Here is a 17,981-nt window from a genome sequence, read left to right as displayed (position 1 = left end):
GGAGTAGGTAACATAGCGTAATACAAAATGAAAGGTGGTCATTTAGTGCATTACACTTGCGTCAGGTCTTGGAAGACTCAATTGCTTATTCCCATGCCTTTTTCTTTTCATAATTATTTCTTTCCTTTTCGAGTATTTATCCTTTTCTCTTTTTGCTTATTTGCAACAGTTCTCATTGATGTAGCAGCTTCAACGAAGAAAATATCCCAAATCACTTCACATGGTTGCAATGATGAAAATGAACATTGGACCAATATGAAGATGTTGAGGAAGGTGACCAAATGTTTAACAGAATCAAAGAATTGTTATGATGCAGAAGAGGCCATTTGGCACAGCATGACTGCCCTGGCTCCCTGAACGTTTAGACTCAGTGCCAAACTCCTGCCTTTCCACCATCATCTTGGACATGTTTCTATTTAAATATTTATCCAATTCCCTCTTGAACCTGCCTTCACCACAATTTCAGGCAGTACATTCCAAACCCAGACCAATCATTTATTTTTTTTTCCCCACCTTACATTTGCTTCTTTTATCAAATACTTTAAAACAGATCTTGATCCATTTATGAACAGGAACAGTTTCTCCCTATCTACTCTGTCCAGACCCCCCATGATTTTGCAAACTTGTATCAAATCTCTGTTTAGTATCTTAGCTTTCTTCTCTCTAAGGCAAACTGTCCCAACCTCTTCAAAGATCCTCATAACTGAAGTTTCTCATCCCCAAAAGCACCTTATAAAGCATTTCTGCAATCTCTGTAATGCATGGTCACCCTCCCTATAGTGTGGTACATAGAACGGTACACAAAACTTCAGCTAAGATCTAATAAGTGCCAGATATAGATTCAGTATAACCTCCTGCTCCTGTACCCTCTTACTAAAGCCTTGAAGACTGTATGCTTTATTAACAGCTCTCTCCCTGTCTGTCCTGTCACCTTTAATGATACATGCACAGATACATCCAATTCTCTCTGCTCTTGCATATTCTTTAGAATAGTACCCTTTATTTGATACTGTCTCCTCATGTTCCTTGTAAAAGGGTGAACACCTCACCCCTCTCTACATTGAACTTCATTTGCCACCTATCTGCCCACTCCAGCACCTTGACAATATTTAAAAGGCATCTAGTGGGTATGTGAATAGGAAAGGTTTAGAGGGATATGGGCTAAATGCTGGCAAATGGGACTAGGTCAGATTGGGATGTCTGGTCGGCACAGACAAGTTGGACCAAAGTGTCCATGTCCTTTAAACTTTCTACCCCCTACCTAAAACTATGCTCCCGGTCAATGATCTGTCTATCAAGGGGAACGGTTCCTCTGCTCTACGGAAAAGAACCCCAGTCTGTCCAACCTGTCTTTATAACTGAAATTCTGTAGCCCAGACAACATGTTAGTAAACATCCTCTTCACCCATGCAAGTGCAATCACATCTCCGTTATTCTTTTCTTTTGTAAAAACTACTTATTGGTGAGCTATTTCTGAGTTTTGAAATTATTTTCTCTAAATGTATCAATTTCATCTTAATGTTCATTGAACATTGTCTTCAGTATGTGTTATATTACAGCTGATTTCTGCTTAGACAGGTGAGGTACCTTTGCCTGCTACCCAAAGCTTCAATGTCCATGAATTTGTGTCAAAGCCCTGAAATTTCCTTTGTGCATGTTTTAAATTTTTTTTCTAAATCCACAATCCTTATAGTGACCGTGTTTCCTCTCCTGTCACCATTGCCTGGGCAGCATCTACCTTGTATGTAAAGACAGATACAAAGTATTCATTTAACATCTCAGCCATGCCTCTTGACTCCAGATATAAGTTCCCTTTTATGTCCCTAATTGTTCTCTTTTTGACACCATTTTACTATTGTGCTTACAGAAGACTTTAGTATTTCTCTTAGCTGCCAGTCTTTTTTCAACATCCCTCTTTGCATCTCTTAATTGCTTTTCACCGACCTTCTGAACATTCTTTATTCAGCTTGGTTCTGTTATGAAGCGGAGGTCGACTCCCCACCCAAAACTAAAACTGAAACACCCAGAGAAGCTCACCTTTCCTTATAATCTGTTAAAGGAAGTGTGAAAAGTGGTATAATCTGCTTCTCACTCCCCCAATCTGTTATAAAGGAGAGGTCAAATGAAATGAACTCCTGACAGTCACCCGAAAATCAATAAGTAACAATTTATCTAATTAATTCTAACAGTGAACAAATTAACAGAACAACTAACAAACCGAACAATTCCCCCTTAATTACTAATTATTCCTGAATAAAACAAACTTCTAATGAAATGCTGTTCCAATAGATATAAGACCCACTTATATAAACCAAACTAATAAAAAAAATTAAAGCTCAATCTCTCAAAATTAAAGCCTGGATAATTCTCCCAGAATGTTTTCTTGCCTTCTCTACTATCCTGCACTCAGGAACACTTTCCTCTGTTGAATTCTTGTGTCAGGAATATTAGCTAAGATTGCAGTCATACCTTTATTTGGATGGTGCTTATTCCGAGATCTTATAGATTTCTGTGAGAACCTGTGATTTTATCTTTCTTTAGAGCTGATGGCTGTTGAAAGCTGTTCTCTTAACAGATGGCAGTTTGCTTTTACCCCGATTAGCAAATACCCTCATAATTTATAAGCTTGATGACCTATTAATTTCTTACAATAGGATTGGTCTGAGGTAGTGAAAACCATCAGATTTAAATTTAATTGTGCTTTAGCATCTAGGGCCTTGTTTAAATTAATTGGCTAAATTCAAAAATCTGCTGTCTTGGTAAAAATGCTGCTTTGCTGGCTAACAATATAGCCTTTTGATACAATATTTAAATTTCAAGAACTCTCTATGCATCTGCTACTGCCTGCAGATATATTTATTAAACTCCAAGCCTAAAAAAAAAACACACCTCATAAAGGGACCATGCACTCTTCCCCCTATCATTTTACAAACAAATTTTAACATCCTCCCTTCCAATCCACAAGTACTATACCAACTTTGCAACAGTGCTTAGTTGTATTCACTTGGGTGTAGGAATTCATTTTAAGCAAGGTCTCAAAGGAGATGATGAAGTGAAGGAATTCCAAAGTATTTGGTTTTGATAAATGAAGGCACAGCCAGTTATTTGGGTGGCAGGCTGGGCAGGGCTGTGGGGGAGGGAGGTGAGTCGTTTTTCACTAGTGAGGTCACAGTCATTTGAAATGGGTTTGATTATCACTGTCATCAATTTTGAATTTAGTCCAAGCAGATGACTTTTTCAAATAGAGGTGGGACTTTAGGATATCACTGATCTCTGCTTGCCTGATATTAATTACAGGAGATACTCCCAAAATTTTCATAATCTATCAGGCTAGAAATGTCTTGAAACTTTAAAATTATTCACTCTCAGTCAACGTTTATGAAATTTGGGATCACATCTTTGTTTAGCAGATAATCCCCAAAGACCTGTCTTCAGAGAGAAAATTGAAGAATTAGTCAGGGCAAGGTCTTGTTGTAGTTAATTTACTATTTACTTCATAGGTTGATGACGTAGATAAATCAGTCAATTGAAATACTCTAGTTTTCACTTAACTACACCTAAATTGGAACAGAAATGGAGCCCCGCATATAGGTTAAAATCCAAATAGGTACTCCTCATATGTGCACATCTGGTATATATTCTTACAATGTACTGTGTAATATTAACATGCTTTGAGCCTAATTGAGGAAGTGTTCCATACCACAAGCATGTCTATCATGTTTGTATTAGAGGTTTCAGCCATTTAGTGCTTGCTGTTTTACTTAACCAAAATGAGGGACTAATGAATTCTAGCTTTGATATCGTTAATTTATCAAATCCTTACTGCATTTATCAATCATTAAACATGTTGCTAATCTGCATTCCAGTAAAATCCATTGAAGCTGAGAGTTAGATCAAAAACATACAAGTTTTCATATAAATCTATTCTTTTTGATAGAACCTCACATGTTCTTGACACAGATACACAAACATACAGAAATACTGAAAAACACACACATACTCCTCTGTCCATCTACCTGGGCTGAAACAGGTATTTCTGAATATTGGCATTTAAACTACAGGGCCAATCAAGAGTGTTTACTTCCACTTCCACAATAACATCCACTTCCATCTCACCCTCATTTCTGCTCAGTCACTCATCCGTGCTCAATTTAAGCCTTTGTGAACCAATAAAATAAGTCATGATAGGCATGTTATAGTCTCATGCCAAAAACGTAAGCACAAAGTTGAGCTGAAGCTCTAATGCAATATTGAGGTTTGGATCCACTGTTGAAAGTACTACTTCATCAATGATACATAAGACAATATCTCTGGTTATCTCATCAACTAGATGTAACTTATCCCATAGCGTTATCTGAAGAACACCAGGGAAGTTCTCCCAGAGCAATATTGTTCATCACGCAGTGGCTCAGTGGTCAGGGGGCAGCACAGTGGATCAGTGGTTAGCACTGCTGCCTCACAGTGCCAGAGACCCGGGTTTGATTCCACCCTCGGGTGACTGTCTATGTGGAGTTTGCACATTCTCCCTGTGTCTGCGTGTGTTTCCTCCAGGCGCTCTGGTTGCTTCTCACAGTCTAAAAATGTGCAGGCTAGGTGGATTGGCCATGGAAAATTGCCCATAGTGTTGAGGGATGTGTAGATTAGGTGGTTTCTAGGGGGATGGGTCTGGGTGGGATGCTCTGAGAGTCAGTGTGGACTTGTTGGGCCAAAGGGCCTGTTTCCACACTGTAGGGATTCTATGATTCTATGATCTAGCATCACCAAAACAAATTACCCGGTAATTATCTCACTGCAGTTTGTGACACCTCTCAATCTGGCCATCACAGTTCCTATATTACAAAAATAACTGCACATCAAAAGTAAATCATTGGCTGCAGAACATTTTGGGGCATCTTGAAAATTTGAGAAGTGCCAAATAAATGCAAGACATTTGTTTTAACCTGTAAAAATCTTTGCTGTGAACCATCTGTGAACAACTCAGTGGTTAGCATTGCTGCCTCACATGCCAGTGATCCAGGTTTGATTCCAACCTCAAGCAACTGTCTGTGTGGAGGCTGCACATTCTTCCTATGTATGCGTGGGTTTCCTCTGTGTGGTCTGGTTTCCTCACACAGACCAAAAAGGTGCAAGTTAGAGGGATTGGCCATGGGAGATGCAGGTTTACAGGGACAAGGTAGGGAGGGTGTGTCTGGGTGTGATGCTCTTCGGAGAGGCGGTGTGGACATAATGGGCTGAATGGCCTGCTTCCATGCTGTAGGGATTCTATCTTCTGCTAAGCTCTCAACCACTACTCCTAACTCTCACTTCCACGCCTTTCGAAATTCCTTGAACATATGAACGCCATGTGTGCGATTTCCTGATTTTTTTTAAAGTGTGGGGGCAGGTGGAAAATCCCTGCCTTTGTCTCTGATGTCCCTGACATCCTTCTCCTTGTGATCCTACCCTATGATAAAAAAAGATTTTTTAAGAAGGCTTACCTTCATGACCTACCGGGATATGGGGAGATGGTGGGAGCAGGGTACAGGGGTAGATGGGAATGAGGCACACAAGTAATGGGTGGAATTAGTGATAGGGAGACATGAGAGATGGTCATGACACACATGTAAATTCCTTGCTTTGAGAAAATTCATTCTATTGTGCACCAATCCTGTCATTAAGAGCTGACAGGCAGAACATAAGCGAGTTTCTCAGTCTATCACAGGCCTTGACATTGGTTTCCCGGGTGCCAGATTCTACCACCCGATCAGAGAGCGAAAACTTCTGGGTCAAGAACCATGGTTGAGGCATACTCCTCAGGGGATCTAGCAGTGAGAAGGTAAGTCTTTTCTATCTTTTACCACAGGGTGGGAAGAAGGAAGTCGGGGTGTCAAAAGTAAGGGCAGTGAAAGCTTTCAGAGAGGAACTCTTGCTTCTACCCCCACTCCATCCATGCCTTCAATTGTCCACTGTTTGGGGCAGTTGGAGGTGTTCCCCCAGCAAACCCAGCAGGAAGATCACCCTGATTTCCCAATGAGGAAACTAACCATTTTTCTTGTCTGTTGAGAGTGCAGGTAATCAGGAAGGTGATATGGTCCAGTAAAGGCCTGAGCATGTAAGGGTTTGCATTGGTGGCATATCAAGAATGCTCTCATGTTGCCCAGAACTTAATAGGTGAGATACCAAAAAAGGGTGAGTACCTTTCCAAGGCCAATTCACCTAAGTATTTCTGCTTCTCACCACTTCAAGGGAGGGCAAACTTCTATCCTATATAAATTCAACTACTCTGCACATAAAACCAAAAGTAAAAAGACTGGTCTATTTTATTGATGAGCAAAAATAGTCACTGTGTATAATCTCAAGTAAAGATTGTATAATTAATACATGTTATCATAAAGTAGTATGAAAACTGAATGTTCTCCCATGCCAACTCTACCTTGTTACCAAGTAATGATCATTTGAGTTTTTTTAAACCTACTGTAATGTAATGTGCAAATATTTCTACTAAACAGGCTAGAAAATGCCAGCCATTTCTAAGCTTTATCCTGCAAAGTAATCTTTCTTTCTTTCATGGGCATTATAGTTAGATCCAAAGCAGGAGAAAAGCTGTGGTGTCCAGATTCCCCTTACTGATACACTGCCTTTAGATTTATTGTCACTTCTGCATTCTCTGATCGTGTACAAGAATAAAGCAGTGACAAAGCTCCCCCCTTCATTTCAGTCCATATTTCAGTTCTACACCACAACCTCACTCTCCTCCCTGCATTGATGCAAAACTGCAACAAAATTAAATGTACAACACAGGAACAGGCCACTTGGCCCAACTACTCCATGTTATACTACTGCTGTCTACAAGTCTCAAGTCACACCTTCTTATTGAACCCCGTCACAAACTTCTATTCCTTTCTCCCTCCATGTGCTTAAATGTATCTATGTTATTCATCTCAATCATTCATTCTAATAACAAGTTGCATATTCGAATTACTCTCTACGTAAAGAGCTTCTCCTGAATTTTCTATTGTTTTATTCATGAGACCTTTATCTTTATGGTGCCCAGCTTTAGTTTTCCCAATGAGTGCAAGTATTGTTTCACATCTTTCCACATTAAATAATCCATGGCTAGAGTTTTGCGAAGAAGTTTTGGCTTCACCCCCAGCTGAAAAGTTGGGTGAGGTACCTCCACAGACTCAGGAACCATGTTATTTCACTAAATTACTGAAACGGATGAGGTAAAAGCAAACTACTGCAGATACTGGAGATCTGAAATAAAAACAACTCTCCAATCATAACAGGACCACCTAGAAATCTGACCACTGAAGGAACTGTAACCATTTCCCCATGAGGAGCAGCATGGAAGTTGAACGGGAAGATAAATAGAATAATTTCACTGGAGGCGAGTCAGGCACAGTTGGTGCAGGGATGGGGTGGTGGCCACTACCAAAATGCTAATGGGGGAAAAGGCAAGGGCACTGATAACTGTGGGTGGCTTCCATTGGGCACAGGGTGCCTGAACAGGATTTATATATTTCCTTCACCCCAAGACTGCAATCAGATTACCAGGGTTTACCTAAGGTTTCACCACATGGCACAGCAGCTACACCATCTGTAACATACCAGCAATGACAGGTGGACAATCTCCACGAAGAGACCATTAATTGACCACCTCATTTGATGCCATCACCTCTGAGCAAGAAGAATGTATGTTCAAGTCCCACTTGAGGATCTGAAAGGTAAAAATCTAGACTATCTTGGCTAATAATTATCCTTCAATCAGCATCTGAAATTAAAAGATTATCTGGGTTTTATTACTTTGCTGATTGTCGGAACTCGCTGTGCACAAATTGGCTGATGCATTTCTCACATTGCAACAGTGACCACTTTGCAAAAATATTACATTTGCTTTAAGGTACTTGGGCATCCTGTGTTTTCAAAATGCGAGACGTTCTTGCTTTACAATTTTAGAATGTTAGATTATCTTGCATGCCTTTTCTACTTAATCTACTTGATTTATGATTGAAAGCAAGAAAACTTGCATTTGTACAACATAGTCCACAATCTCAAGTCATCACCAAGTACTTTAGAGCCAATTATGCACTTTCAAAGAGTAGTCACTGTTATGATGTAGGAAATGTAGCAGCCAATTTGCACATAAGATCCCACAGAGAAGTCAATAAATGACAATGATATTCACTCAAACAATGAGGGACAGAAAACCCATCAGGGTCAGTGTTGGGGTCATTACGTCACTTATGTTCACCTCCAACATTTCAGCAAAGTGCCTCAACTGGCTCTGACCTGTAGTCTGTCAAATTCAGCTGTTCAGTAACACTGTTGATAGTCACATGTGCTTACCTTACATTTGGATTTTAGTGTTTTTCAATGCAAAATTTCTAATAAACATGTCAGAAAGAACATTAAGCACTCCTAACGATAGTGTAAGAAAAAGGAAGCACCATTCATTTTCAATAGGTAATGGAGGTGTTGCAAAACATGACCAAAGGTTGTCTGTGAAATGACCGAGTGTGGTGTATTGTGTAGGTGTCACCAGCAGATATGATTTAAAGAAGTAGAAAGACCAATTGTTAAATCCTCTCGTGAAAGTGAGCCTTAAAAATTAATGATCAGTAGAAAAACCCTGCATGGGTCTGTGACTAATTCATTTCATTCACATATAGCAGCTGCTGAGCAGCACAACTGAATTAATCAGCTGAGTGCCAAAGCACTGCAGCAATGCTCACCAATCCTCACCACCCCAACAGTACTCACCATACACAACATCTCCGTCCAATCACCTCACTGAACCACACAGTGCTTACCCCGCCTCCTGAAGCATAAACGCTACTGAACCCTTTCCACACCCACTCCCCTCTCACATTCTAAAATCTTTGGTGTCCAGCAGTCAGACTTTTTTTTAATTCACTTGTGAGACATGGGCATCACTGGCTGCCTAGCATTTACAGCCTGTCCTTACTTGCCTTTGAGAAGGTGGTGCTGAGCTGCCTTCTTGAATTGCTGCAGTTCATCTGCTGTAGGTTGACCCACAATGACGTTAGGGAGAGAATTCCAGGATTTTGACCCACCGACAGTCAAAGAACAGCTATATATTTCCAAGTCAGGATGGCGAGTGGCTTGGAGGGGAACTTACAGGTGGTGTTCCCAAATAACTGTGGCCCTTGTCCTTTCAGATGGAAGTGGTTGTGGGTTTGGAAGGTGCTGTTAAAGGAGATGTTGTGAATTTCTGCAGTGCCTCTTGTAGATAGTCCATACTACTGCTATTGAGTTTTGGTGGTGGAGGGAGTGGATGTTTGTGGATATGGTGCCACTTAAGCGGGCTGCTTTGTCCTGGATGGTGTCAAGCTTGTGGGTTGTTAGAACTGCACTAATCCAATAAGTGGTGTGTATTCTATCACACTCCTGACTTGTGCCTTGTAGATGGCAGACAAGCTTTGGGGAGTCAGGAGGTGAGCTGCAGTATTCCTAGCCTCTGACCTGCCCTGCCAATGTACTTATACAGCATGTCCAGTTGGGTCTGTGGTCAATGGTAGTTCCCAGGATGTTGATAATTGGGCAATCAGTGATGGTAACAGAATTGAATGTCAAAGGGCGGTGGTTAGATTGTCTCGTTTTGGAGATGGTCTTCGCCTGGCGTTTGAGTGGCACAAATGTTACTTGCCACTTGTCAGCTCAAGCCTGGATATTGTCCAGATCCTATTGCATTTGGACATGGACTGCTTCAGCATCTGAGGAGTCACAAATGGTGCTGAACATCGTGCAATCATCGGTGAACATTCCCACTTCTGACCTTATGATGGAGGGAAGGTCATTGATGAAGTAGATGAAGATGGTAGGACCATCCATCCCACAATGGCCCAAAGTGGTAGAGTATCAGCATGACAACTCCACAGTAAAGTGCCCTGCAACACCCCTACCCCACCAGTACACACGTACACATACACATACACATAGACATACATGCGCGTGCACATGCCTTCCAACATCCCCAATCTCCACCACTCAAATTTTGCCCCTCTGCCAGGGCATTTCAAGCCTCAGTACCAAACTGCACCAGAGTAGCACTTGTCAGAAAAATCAATAAGTGACTATGGGGGCATTGAGCATTTTTTTGGAATGAGCAAAGGAGGACAATGCTGTTGGGGTAAGTGATTACATTTGATGAAAGGGCATTCATCATTATTGTGATGTGGGGGGATCAATGTCAGGGGATTGGGGATGTAATCACTGTCAGGGAACGGGAGACTGATCACTCTCAGGGGTTTAGGGCATTGATCCACTGTGAGCTTTGGGGAGGGTTATTTGAGGTTTTAGTGCTGATTACCTGATCATCGTGCTTAGTTTCAAACCAAAAACAAATAAGCTCTCAGAAGCTTCTTTCACTGTGATATTTTCTGTGCAAAAGTTTGGATCTGTTGAAATCCAGAGTCCATCTTGTCATATTTTTTCACTGTAACTTGGCACAAGAACTACCTGGGATAAGTGGCAACTATCCATTTTTTGAAGACCAAACTTATCCAAATTCCAATATTTGATTGGTCCTAAGGTTTGGACAAAGGATACCTAACTTGTTACTCTAAGATTAGAAATTAGTCTGTATAGTAATAATTTATGTGAATGATGTGATTAAATCTTCATATTAAATATTCATAGATTATTGACTTGGAATAATTTACAACCTTATATTTTGGAACATGCAAATTGGAGAGAATATTCAGAGGAGGTTTTACTGACGTTACGTTGAACATCACACTGACTAGATGGATCTAGTTACATCTTATTTACTTATCTCTCATTAAATACTATCAGATAATGAGGCAGACTATTAGAGTGATTCTAGCATTTGATCATCCATCGCTATCATGTCATTTCTTTGGTCCACTTCATTTAGGATATGTTATTTATAATGTAATTAGTTGTCACTTTTAAGCAGCAATGTTTGCCATGCGTCTGACCAGCAGTTAAACAAACATCTCCGGCTGTCTAAGCTATTACCCTGTTCCAAGAATGAATTAAGGTCATTTGAAAACTCACTGCTGGAACATAATTCATGGAGTAATATATAATGGCAATATCCAAAGACTGCTACATTCGAATTACAGTGTACTTCCAACAAATCAAAATCATTTAATTCTAATTACTAGATAATTTGAAATATGTGATTATTAGTTTTATTTTATTTGCATGATATGACTTTAATCTGTTAGGAATAGACTCTGGTATTACTTTTTTTCCTACTATCTTATTCATTAATATAGTTTACAATGTCAAATGAATACCACTAGTTTGTACTAAAACCATGTCTCCTCTGATGGCAAATGCTTTTACAAAGTCAAAATTGCAGGATCATAAAATCATACAGTACAAAAGGCTATTTGACCCATCATGGTTGTGCTGGCTCTTTGAAGGTGCTATCCAGTAGTCCCAATCCCATGCTGATTACCCAAGAGATCTAAATGTACCTCCTTTTCTAGAATATATTTAATATCCTTGTGAAAGTAACTATTGATTCTGTGCCCACCATTGTTTCAGGCAATTCTTTACACATCATGAGAGACTTGCAGCATAAAATAAATTCTCCATGTCACCCCCTGCAACGTTCACAAACAATACTCATTAAATTTATTGGTACTCCTTGCCTTTCAAAAACTAACGTTTGTGTCTGGTGTGTTGCTGACTACATCCCTTGCTAACTCATTAGCCAAATGCATCATCTGTGATGAACTATGAGTCAAACATGCTGGGCTGAATAAGTCAGTTTTCAATGTCCCATTTCATGGGTTTCTCTCCATGATGCCTAGTGAGTTCCACTTCATTAACTACCTACCCCACCCCTATGGCACTGTTCTTGTCTCATGCTAGCCCAAGTCTCCCACTCACCATTTCCTGAAGAACTCAGTGCTCCCCAGATATCCTGGAATGGTCCTACATCTCTAGCACCACAGGCGTCTTTAAAAGGCCATGATGCACCTGGACAAGTGCTGTCAGTCCAGAGCTGCCCTGCATGGTTTGTAATATTTGCCTTGGATCTGACAGACAAGAGGATTTTGGCACCTCACTTTATGGATGGGGGCCTGAAGATACTGGTAGACAGGGTGGTGCAGAGGAAGGGTGTCTCTTCCCCCAGGATCAGCAGAGTAGACCGCGACACCACTACAGGCCTGGTTTAGGATTAGCACCTGGGTCAGTGCCTTCTTGCATCTGGAAGAATGTCCAACACTGTCGGAAGCATGTCAATGATCTTCTCTGCTCCACCAGTGTAAGTGTCACCATCTTGTCTCTGCTATTTCTTACTTCATCTGTTAGTGTATCCATTTCCATTAAAACTCATTATTGTGTGTAGCATCTTCCCTCACTTACTCTCACCTCTCCTCCCAAGCTCCCGCATTACTAACCCTGCGCTGCCTATTCCCTCATTCACTCGGGACACCACATCACCTTTTCCCACACCTGCAGCAGCACTAAAAGTTGTGCTATTCACTTGCATATCACTTGATACTATCCTTTCTCTCATTTCAAGAGAAAATAGTTCACAATAGGGCAAGTTGAGCCAAGACAGATGGTGGACTGCCTGACATTTGGCTCCTCACCCCTTACAAGGGGAGTGTCCTGAATGCAAGTATAGGGAGGCTATGCTTAAGTTAAATAGGGCATTGATGAGATTGTGTCTGATATACTATGTATAGTACTGGTCACCATACCTTCAGAAGGATGTTGATGCATTGGAAAAAGTTCAAAGAAGATTTGCATTATGAGGAAAAGTTAGACAAGGCTAGGTCTGTATCGTCTGGAGTTCAGAAGAGTTAGAGGTGACTGAATTGAAACAATAAGATCCTGAGGGATCTTTTCCAAGTGGATGTGGGAAGGATATTTCCTGCTGTGGTAGTGTCTAGGAACGGGGATCATAGTTTAAAAATAAGGGGTGCCCATTTAAAACAGAGAGAAGGAAACTTTTTTTCTCTCAGATGGTTGTGAATCTTTGGAATTCCCCTCCTGAAAAGGCAGAGAATGAATAATCTATAAATATTTTTAAGGCAGATAGATTCTCAATTACCAAGGAGATGAGAAATTATCAGAGATATGCAGGAATCTAGAGTTGAGGTTAAAATCAAATCAGCCATGATCCTATTGCACAGTGGAGCAGGTTTGAAGGGCCTAGAGGCCTAGACATACTCTGGCTACCCTATGTTGCTCACCGACCTGCCAAAGCCCCTGCACTAATTGCAGACACTGTCCTTGACTTTACCAGGACCCCTGACTGAAGGCCATCTCTCTTCTCTTAACTGAGGACTGCTGACAACCATGCCAAGCTTCCTGGTTTTGTGTCTAGGTTAAACAGCAAGGCAAGATAGAAGTTCTGTAAGCCTGGTAGCTCTGGCTGTTGGGGGCAAATTGCAAAAAGGCAAAGCAAGGTAAGGGAAGGATGTTGTGAACATCCAGATAGATTCAAGGTGAGTGAGCACTAAGAGAGAGAGCAGCCCTGAGATGCAACCTAGTCCAATCCATTGGCTGAGTGCCTGTCCCCATACACAAACTGTCCTTACAGCAAATTGCAGTGGTAGTTGCCAGTGGATGCTGAGGTGCAATATGGCTGTGAAGCAGCATGTTTCAAGCATGCAGAGATGGGAGACAGGCTGGTAAACGTCTTATGCACACAACTCTATCACACTTCTACCGCTTCCTTACCCGGAATGAAAATCACAGCTCCAAAACCAGTTTCTGTGAAAGTGGGCAAACAAAGCCAGGAATTTTCCCAACTTTCACTACTTGCCTGAAGTATAAAAATCAAGCCCATTGTATTTCGTATTCTGTTTCACCTCCACTAATAAGGGAATGCTGCAGATTCAGAAGCGCCATTGTCTTAATCGGTTATTAAACTGAGGTCTTATCTCTCCTGAGATAAAGGTAAAAACATCAATGGTACTTACAGAGCACTCTTAGTGCAGAAAAACTCCTAAGTTATAAGTAAAAATGGATGATGAGCAAGATAAGGAGGCATTGTGAGAGATGATCAATAACCTTGGACAAAGATGTAGGTTTTAGTTAGGCCTTAAAGGATGAAATAGAGGTGGAGGCTTTTATGGAGGGAATTCCAATATGTATGGTTTGGGCTAAAAGCTGTAATGGGTGTTTAAAAGTGAGCATAAACAAGAAAATGAAGAAAAGGAATGTCACTTTGAGGGTGGTGTCAGGGGTGCATGTTGTTATACTAGACGGAATCACAGAAACACAGAAAGGCAAGGACAAAGATGGATAGTGTTTCTAAAGTTTAGATCATAGAATCCCTACAGTGTAGAAACGGGTCCTTTGGCCCAACAAGCCACACCGGGCCTCAGCGGATCCTACCCAGAACCCATCCCCCTATACACCCCTAATCTACTCATCTCTGAGCACGATGGGCAATTTAACAAGGCCAATCCACCTAGCCTGCACATCTTTAGACTTTGGGAGGAAACCGGAGCACCCGGAGGAAACCCACACAGACATGGGGAGAATGTGCAAACTCCACATAGACAGTCACCCAAGGGTGGAATCGAATCCAGGTCCCTGGCGCTGTGAGGCAGCAGTGCTAACCACTGAGCCACCATGCCGATATTGACAAACTAGAAGCCAATGTAAATCAGTGAAAGTGGTGTGATGGACAAGTTGGACTTCACCCAGAATAAGGATACGAGCAGCAAAAATTAACAAAGGCTAGCATATAGGAGCAAAAACAAAGTTGCTGGAAAAGCTCAGCAGTCTGGCAGCATCTGTGAAAGAGAAAACAGAGTTAATGTTTCGGGTCCGGTGACCCTTCCTCAGAACTAGCACATAGGCAGCCTGCAAACAAGAGAGCACTGGAATTGATAGGTCTGGAGTGATGAAGGTTTGGATGGATGTTTCAGCTGCAGATACACGTGCTGTATGACTCTGTGACTGTATGACACTGAGAGAAGTGGAGACAGGTGATATTATGATCAAATATTACTGATACTACTGAACAAATATCTAACTGTGATCTCATCGGTATCTTGTAGTGCAACCCTATGACTACATGTCTGCATGGATTTACTTAGAGACTTACCTTTTATTTGCCTTACTGACTTCTGCCATATAATAAAAATGCCTATGATGTTTAATCATCTATCACTGTCAGCCATCACATCATGTCAGTTTTCTGCCACGTGAGATTGTGATCACAATTCTCTTGCTAGGGATCATGATTACACAGTCCAAAGATGTGCAGCTTAGGTGGATTGGCCATGCTAAATTGCCCATAGTGTCCAGAGATGTGTAGATTAGGTGGATTAGCTATGGGAAAATGCAGGGTTATAAGGATGGAGTAGGGCGGCAATGGTACTGGGTGGGATGCTCTACGGACGGTTGGTGTGAACTTGGTGTTCCGAATGGCCTGTTTCAACACTGTAGGGATTCTAATTACAGAGGGAGATGTAAACCAAATGGAAGAAAAGCTGGGGTAATTCAAAAAATGGCATTTAGCTTAACATCAGATTTTATGGATTGAAAAAGGAGGGAAATAATTTCATTGTTTTTTTTTAAATTGTATGAAGAGATTAGGGTAAGAAATGGTGCAATGAGTCAGTTTCCACAGAGTACATAAATATAAATATTTTAGTTAGTTCCAACCCAAACTACTATGTTAATTAATGCAATCCATGGCAACCAACTCTGCTACTTCTGGCAAATATTTAGTTTCTAGTACACTAATTTGAGGACCATTTTTGAATCTTTTCCCATACCTTCATGTCCTGGAAATGACATTACGCAATAATAGCAGGGAAAAGTTGTAGGTAAGTTATTTACCAGCTTCATCAGAGTTGCAGACAAAGAAGTTTCATATGAGTAAGTTAAGCATTCAGAGGTTTTCACTGCTCATTAATTTCCAGGTCTCACTATGTTTTGTATGGGAAGTTGGGACAAGGTCTCAGACTGAACAAATATCTAAGTGTGATATCATCGGTATCTTGTAGTGCAACCCTACGACTAAATGTCTGCATGGATCTACTTACAGACTTACCTCTTATTTGCCCTACTAACCACTGCTGATAAAAATGCCTATAATGTTTCATCATCTATCACTGTTACCATCACACCATGTCAGCTTTCTGTCACATGAGATTGTGATTTCAGTTCTCTTGCTATGGATCATGATTACAAAGCTTTATTGGAAAGGGGAAAAATAAAACTGCTTATTTAAATCTATATGATATATTTCAGTTGTATTGAAGAATTTGCAGTACAACTGCAGCAATGCAAGCACTTTTTTCAGATTTTGAGACATATTGATCTGCACTTAAGTATATAATGCATAATTTCGTGTAGGCAATGATACAAAACATATCATTCAATCAAAAGTGAGGAGGATAGTAACAGACTTTGGAACAGTGATATAGAGCAGATAAAATTTGTCGCAGAGAAGTACAAACCATTTTGATAAAAAGAATGGGGAGAGGCAATATAAATTAAATATTACAACTTTAAAGAGGGTTGTGAGTCCAGGAATCTGGCAGTACACACACACACAAGTCTTTGGAAATGGTAGGACAGTTGAGAAGGCCACACAAAAGACAATGGGATCCTTGGCTTTATAAATAGACAATAAAGGCAAGGAAATTTTGCCAATCCTTAATAAAATATTAGTTAGAGTTATTGGGCTGAATTATAATTCAAAAAAAGGCAAGTTTATGTTGAGGCAGTTTAAATCCTGATCTGTTTATTGACCAAAATCCACTTCTAAATTGCCCATTCTGACTTTGATTAAGCTGAAGGTTGTGCAGGTAGCCAGCCTGATCCAGAAAGGTGGGTTGGAACTTCAAATATGATAATAAGACTTTGAATCTTATTGCCATGCGGGTTTTTAAATTTAGCTGCTGCATTGGCAAACCCAGCAATTTTGAGATGGATCCACAAAGCAGTTGTCTTCATGCCTACCTTCTGGGTCAAGGTACTTGCCTGAAAAGCCTTCAAGGCTTCCCAAGGACTCTGATAACCAACACAGACCATTGATTCCATCACCCATCATGAGGCCTCTGACAAGCACCCCCAGGCTGCTGAACTCACCTCTGAAATTGTCAGCCCACCACCTCCTCCCCTGTCCTATTGGCTCCTCCCCACTCTGATTAATGACCCTCCCAAACAACCACCCCTTCACACACTCAATACACACTGAGGTACGGCTGTGGGTATGATCAATGACGTTAGTGACATTGTTACAACCAGGTGAGGAGTGATTAGCTCCTCTCTTCTTCCTCTCGATCAGTTCCAACAAAATTTTTATTTCTTTTTTTGTAAGTAACTAATAGACTTCTGATTGTCTATGTTTAATTGATCCAAAATAAAGGAAAACCAATTCCAAGGTTTTAAATGAAAGAAAAGGGAGGTTTATTATCTATTAAACCCAAGAAAAATAAGAAAACACAACATCAAACACATGCACAAAAACACACATATTAAAACTTGCATTTAAGGTCAGTTGTGTCCTTTTTAAAATCCATTCTTAGTTCATAGAAGTTTCATATAAAAGACAAATGATGAAAGCTAAAGTTTGATAGTTCATTTTCACCACAATTGTAACAACATATAATAGAGTTTAATATTCATAGTTTGCAGTGGAACCTCAAATTGCAGATCTCTCATGACTTTCTGATTGGCCCATTCCCTACAGATTTGATCAGTACAAAGACAACAAGGTGCAGGGCTGGATGAACACAGCAGGCCAAGCAGCATCATAGGAGCAGAGAGGCTGACGTTTCGGGCCTGGACCCTTCATCAGAAAAGGGGGAGGGGAAGCGGGTTTTGAAATAAATAGGGAGAGAGTGGGAGGCGGATAGAAGAGGGATAGAGGAGAGGATAGGTGCAGAGGAAACAAACAGGTCGAAGAGGCGGGGATGGAGCCAGTAAAGGTGAGTGTAGGTAGGGAGTTAGGAAGGGGATAGGTCAGTCCAGGGAGGACGGACAGGTCAAGGGGGCGGGATGAGGTTGGTCGGTAGGAG

The sequence above is a fragment of the Rhincodon typus genome, chromosome 2, assembly GCF_021869965.1.
Source record: "Rhincodon typus isolate 14 chromosome 2, sRhiTyp1.1, whole genome shotgun sequence".
NCBI lineage: Eukaryota > Metazoa > Chordata > Chondrichthyes > Orectolobiformes > Rhincodontidae > Rhincodon > Rhincodon typus.
Note: the sequence above shows the minus strand (reverse complement) of the source record.